Below are 7,017 nucleotides of genomic sequence, written 5' to 3' on the forward strand. Positions count from 1 at the left end.
TTTTTTTTAATTACAAATAAAAGAAGAACAAGACAGACTGATTATCTTTTCCAATAAGCCTTACTATTCAGGTTAACTACCGTATGCAAAAATACGGTGGCCGTGGAGTGCAAATCGCAACGACGAATGGGAAAACACAACAAATCAAAAAATGCAACGTCATATAGGGCATCACAACGGCAAATCAGAAAACACAATGACAAATGGGCAAACACAATAACATTAATTTCTACTGGAAACGGTAGGTACCCGCCATCAACAAGGACTGTAACTGATTGGAAGAATGCACACTCCATCTTTTTTAACAGGAAGGAAAGGCTGCTTTTGCATGTAAACATGAGCTTTACCACAGTGAGGGCATACATCTTAATACTTTTGATTCCCCCCTCCTTCCTTTTCCTTTGTCTAGCGTCTTGGTTTTTTTGATTTGTTGTAATGTTCTCCACTGCGTCGTTGTGATTTGTGCTTCACGGCCACCGCAAAAACAGGATTTATATGACATTTTCACGTGTGTGCACAGTGATTCTAAACATTTTGAGACTGACTACTCACTCGCGTCCATGCAAACTTTCAGAATTTTCTCTCTCCACTCTTCTCTCATGTATTTTTCATTCTTCGTCTCTGTCATACATCTCTGTTTACTCTCACCCTGCTCCTCTCAAACGTCTCTTTATCTCCCTGCTTTTATTTATCCGGCCAGACAAGACATTTATCTTCCTTCCTTTCCTGTCCTCTACCCTTTTTTTTTTTTTTTTGCACTCCACTGTGCATTTTCCCAAAGACATACCACCTTCAGTCTTAACCCATTTTCAGTGAGTGCCAAAACTTGTCAAAGCTCACCTCAACCACTGGTTACACTATAACAGCACCTGGGGGCTCGGCTTAAAATGACACCAATGTGTTAAAAGTATGAAACGAGCCTCATGAAAGTTTTAAGATTTCTTTTCCGTCTGCTGCCTGCACTTGCACTGTAAATATAACAAGAGTAATTACAGTGATAATACTGAATGCACCTGCAACGAAAAACACCTGATTTTCAAAGTTCACCCACACAGACCCCGGGTGAAAACGAGTCTTCCTCAATAAATTACATAAAGTATTGAAGTAGTACACACACCGTGTAAACTTGCGGTCAGGGTTCAGGTCCCTGATGGCTTTAATTATCGCAAGGCAGCAAACTCTGGTTACTGTGGAGCTGCAAGCCCTTGAGGTAACAGCCTTGTCATCTGTTTATATATAGTAGAGCCTCGTGGGCCTCTTTGGATGAATGAGTGGAAACTTTAATCACTGCAGCGGCAACAGCGGCGATCCTGTGCACGTCCGTGTGCGCAAGCACACGCTAACTTTCCCGCTGACTCTGCCATAGCTGCTGCACGTTCCAACACCTCAGAGCGCGGCCCGGTAATTATAGTTGTCCAAACATCAATGGTACACGTCCCTTTTTGAGGTCGGTCTGCGTGGATCAAAGAACTAGAGCCGCCATGTTGTATTGAGAGACTGAGGCAGCATCGTCACAAAAAGCAGCCTCATAAAAAAGGTTATACAGCCATCACTTCTGAAAGCAAGAGGTGTATTCTCATTCTCCGGAGGGTAGCTAATAATTGATTATTGTGGAGGCATGTTAATGTACTCCTTCATACAAAGATGCTTGGGATGTAGGATGCAGTCTAGATGAGAGAGGTTGAGGGAAAAGTTAAGTCTGTCAGAAAACAGGAAACTGCTCAATTACCAAACTATATCCTGGACTGAACATCACAAATTGCCTCAGCGTCTTTGCAGTTAAAATGTCGTGCTTCTCAGTGGGTCTGAAATTTGATTTAATTTCCTAATCCTCCGCATTTCCTAAAAGAACTATGCAATTTCCTGCTAAATGTAGGTGAATTGGTACACTTCTGATTAAATTGATTCTGACAAATCTCCAGCAAAACCTAGATAATCCTGTAATCAATGCACAGCGGATAAGTTGGGCGTGCAAAAAAATGCATACAATTCAACTTACTGTATACGGAGAATAAAAGTTACCAATAATAAAAGAATAATCGGTGAATATTTACTTTGATATAAATGGAGCTTTTCCTTTGAGGAATTTACTGTTTTCCCTATTAAAATAGTTGATGGAAGGTTAAGTTACCTTCCTGACAGTTCACTCTTTAAAAGACACATTAGAGAAACGACGACAGTAAGCAACAGTAAAGACACTGTTGCATCCATGAATAAGTTAACCCAACCAAAACATGAAGAATTTTGAGGCTGCAGAGCCAGGTGGCGTCGTTTTTTTTTTTGCTTGCAAAAACAAAACAAAACAATCGGGTGTGTCGCGATTCCAGTTATACTCCACCAGAGCTCCAGATATCCTGGGACTTTCTTCCTGCTCCCGGGTCCACCTGCTCACCTGTTTCCCGTTCCCAATCAGTGGCTCGTCCCGCTCACCTACACACCTGTTCCTCGTTTCCCTCATTTTCTCCCCTGTATTTACGCCAGCCCCCCCCCCCCCAGTCAGTTGTTGGATTGTTTGCCCATGTCTCAGTTTGTTTCCCCTCCGTGCTGTTCATGCAATTACGCTCTCGCCCCTGCTACCTCTGTTAAATTATCTGTCGTCTGCCTGTAAGCCCGGGTCTTCGTCATTTGTTCTGTTATAAAGGAACTTCACTGCACCAACCTGCCCGCGCGCCTGCATTTGGGTCCTCCCTCCCTGCCTGTGCTCCTACCCCCATCGAGATGTTTTAGTAATGAGGCCAAACAAGCCAAAAGCAGAGTAACAGAGTTAGCGGTTTTCAAATTCACAATAATCAGGGTTTTTTTTTTCCTTTTTCTTTTCTCCATGAAACCTATTGTACTTTCTTCTTTCCCTTTTGTGAGAGTGTGTGGGAGAGGTCTTAATTAACGGGCAACCTGTGTTAATGATTCATTTGTGCTGAGCTCTTGACCAGAATGGGAGGCCTTGGCTGTAAAAAGAGAGGGGGGGATGGTGGAAAGGAGAGATGGAGGAAGAGGATGGTGGGGGGGGACAGTGGAGAGGTAAAAGCAAAGGAGGTGGGGGAGGAAGCTACGGCCAGTGACCCAACAAGGTGTTGATTAACAAGGAGCTGCTGGGCTACCCCTCCCGAGTCTCGCGTGCGCGTAGGTTCGACACCTCCTCAGGCTCTCACACCTGTGATGCCTTCGCGCCAAGGACACGCTCGCTTGCTGCCGCTGTTGTTCGACGCAATAAAAGGAACTCAATTTGCCAGCTCTGCTATCGCATTAGTGACGATCCGCGGAGTTGACAGAATGAATCTGTGCGCTTCAGCACTGCAGACCTCCAACGCAATAAGAAATGTTTTATTTACAACATCTAGAGGTGACCGATATTTCTGAAATCAGATTGGCCAGTACATTGTTTTTAAAGGCATTTATGTTGTATATTCCTGAGAAAAGCTATGACAGTGAAACTAACAACTTTTACTCCTTTTTATAAGTGAGGTTGTCGTGCCTGAGATAAATAATGGTTCAAATAGCGGGGAGACTTAAGATTTGCTGCAACTTCCTTGTCGCTTTCTTCTTCTTTATCGATTTTAAAATGATCAGAATCAATACCGCAATCTTAGTCCTACAATCTTAACTCACAATATTAATTTAACTCAGACTTGATATTCTTGATATCTTGACATTCCTTCTTTTAAATTTATTTTTCTTTGTTCATTTCAATTATTTGTTAGTACTTTTCTGCTATTTCTTCACACTCTCCTCTCACCGACCCCCTACGAACTCAGTATAAACTAGTCTTACAGACTGAGCCCAGAATCCCAAAATGTCTCTCCGCATTAACCAAATATTTTGAATTAAATAAATACAAAGAAAATTGCAAATACTATGTTTTCTCCTTCACACTTCCAAATGTAGGCCGAGCGGATGGGAATAAAAATATGACCCTGGAAGCTGCTGGGGTCAATTTGAAACCCCTGGCTATGACTCCTGGGTTAATTATACAGCACGGGGGCACTGAGTGATAAAAAAAAACACATTGACATGCCTTGACCGACATGTCTCTATTTGAGTTTGAATGGACAGGAGAAAGAATCCCTCGTCTGGAAAGGAAGATCTTGATGGAAAAAAGTGGAATAATAGTCTCCCTATCTTAAATATCTTACTTAACCCCCACCTGGTGCCTGGAGCTGCTCAGTGGCCATCAGCCGAAAAAAAACAACAAGAAACAGTCATGCTCCAAACGCTTCAGAGATGAAACCAGTGTTCACACATGAAATTGATTCAGGAATGACATTTATTATGCCTCAAGCATCCCGGCTCCCCCGGGAGGGCTCTCTCAACCCCCGACCTTTTCACACTGTAGCCTCGTGCATCTGTCACTGGTGATAACGGCATCAGAATTGATTCCAATTATCCTCCGGTCCACAGCAGCCAGCAGAGGAGGGGGTAAACAAATCCCCTCGCCATTAGGCTAAGAACTGATTGGTTTTAGTTGTTGTAAAGTAAACACTGTGGAAAAAAAGGAAAACAAAAACACTGCTTGTTGTCTCCTAGGGGCTATTCCTTAAAGGAAGAAAAAGAAAAGCTGGACTTATGGTGAAAAGCCTGAATTAAGTTAACCTAAACAGCCAATTTAGATCTCATCAATCTGGTTAAAACAATTAAACTGACTGTGTGTGCAGTTTGAAACCACAGACCTCGTGGTGTGCGCACATCGCAACAGTTGACAATGGAGATGATGGCAATTTGAAAGAGACCCCAGCAACGTTCACAGCCTCGGAGCAGCACAAAAGAAACACTCGCGCAAACGATGCAGAGCAGCTGTGACTCGGCAGGTAGAGTGGGTGGTCCATTGATTTCAGCGTTGGCAGTTCAGCACCTGGCCACATGTCGAAGTGTCCCGGAGTACGACACCGAGTCGCTCCCTGTGGTAAGGCCAGCCTTTTTGCATCGCAGCCTGCTGCCATCAGAGAATGAAATTGTGAAGCGTGTTTTCTAGCGCTAAAATAAACCAGACATGAAAATGTCGGAAAGCAGAGAGCACCTCCGCGAACGAAACCAAGGATAATATTTAGGAGTATATTGGAGATCAAGCGGTGTACGCTCAACAAAACCAAAATGATCTTCCATAAAAGTCTTGCCGTCAGAAGTTCAAGAGCAGTGTGGAACTTTTTTTTCTTATTTGATCAGAGGCAATTAAAAATGGCTTACAGGTATGCAATTTATTTTTTAGCCAGATAATTTACATTTTTTTTTTTTTTTTTAGAAACTAGGGATTAAAAACTCAGCCCATGGTTGAAAACTGGAGCCAGTAAAATGGCATCAGAATATGGGTCAAAAGGGGTAATCCAGTGATTTTTTGTTTTACGCTTCCGTAACGTTTGGGGACTGAGAAGACATCAGGGATTATTTTTCTCAGATTTGACAAGGTCTGAGAACATACAGGTTTTTCCCTGAATTTCGGCTCTACATGTCCACTTAACTTATTACTGCTCGTTTCTGGTATAACCCCCTATGCTCTAATCACCCTTTTAAAAGCGCTGATCCATAAACCAAATACAAAAATTAAAAAAAAAAAAGAAATATATCAACCTGTAAATCTATCTTTAGTCGGTAAAATCTTTGGAGCCTGCTGCAGCTCTGTATGCACATAACAATTGCAGTTTTGTATGTGGCATGATTAAGACTCTTAACTGTATTTTCATCCTCATTATATAACCATTTGTGGTTTTATCTCAGTCGGCTCTATTTGCTCTAACTGTATTCTTTTTAATGTCATACTCTTTCATTTTTTCAGTGACCCAATTTTTACACGGAGATCATTAAACTTTCATTTTATCTTATCTTTCTCTTCTATCTTTTAATGTTTTTTTTTTTTTCTCAATTATGATGAAGAATTTAGAGTTTTTAAAAAATGGAGCCTTGGAGGCATCGCTCTTCCTTTAGTATATCCTCTGTAAGTTTCAACACTGAAACTTAGTGTTAAGTGCCACTAAAGCGAACGGAGCAAAGGTGTGTCCCGTCTTAATTGTTAAACAAATGTGCCACGAATGTCTCTCCAGAATACTTTTTTTTTTTTTTTTCCTTGGAGCGAAATAACCTTCAGAGTTTTATTTTCTCCCCTTAAGCCATAGGTGAGGGAGGCCCAGCAGAGACTCGGCGAGAGAGGGAGGGAGAGAGAGAATAATGAACAGTGAACATGGACCTGGTGGGTTCGATGAGTGCCGATGATGAATGACCGTGGGGAGGGTGTACAGGACCAGAGCACAGGCATAGCCATTTGTTACTCTGCTGTCACACATGTTTTTTTTTTTTTTTTTTTAATGAATCTGCACCTCCAACTCCTCTGCAGAGCAGGACTGCTCCTTAAGGCCAGCCTGACCCCAATATTTCCTGTGAAGCACTGTCTCCGAACGAGCCCACTTTAGCTCCGGCTGTGTAATGTAAATAACCTTCTCCTGCTGTTTGCTGAAGCCATCAGTCCAGCTCCTCGTTGTCGTCCTTACCTGTGCCGAGAACACGGGCCGTCCCCGTCTCCGAGCTGGTAGCAGGTGGGGAGGTTTCACCTTGAACCGCTCCTGTGTACTAAGCTCTGTGTTACTCAAGGATGTTGTTTTTCTTGGCAGGATACATTTGGCAACACTGAAGCTCCTGAAATCATTTCCAATTCAAATTTTTCTGGCAATATACGGCAGCTCCTCTAGATCACCCTGCCATCGCAGTGGTAGGGGAAATACCTTTTACGCTCCGCTTCTTGTCAGCTTTTGACATGGGATCCGTTTAAAATACCAGCATGATTAATTGGAAGAACGTATAGGGGAGAGAGGAGAAGTGCGAGAGGCAGACCAAGAGGAATATATTTCCTGCAGCAGTACACGGCGCCTCGGTCGGCTAGGATATCGAGGATGAGTGTGGAGATTGAGATTAAGGCAAGCCCAGTAACGTCCTCGCACCTCTGTAAGTTAATTTTTTTTCATCTGTTGCATGTAGGAAAAAAAACCACACACACACACACACACACACACACACATCCTGGAAAAGACTGCCTCG

This window comes from Xiphias gladius, chromosome 21 (genome assembly GCF_016859285.1).
Source record: "Xiphias gladius isolate SHS-SW01 ecotype Sanya breed wild chromosome 21, ASM1685928v1, whole genome shotgun sequence".
Lineage (NCBI taxonomy): Eukaryota > Metazoa > Chordata > Actinopteri > Istiophoriformes > Xiphiidae > Xiphias > Xiphias gladius.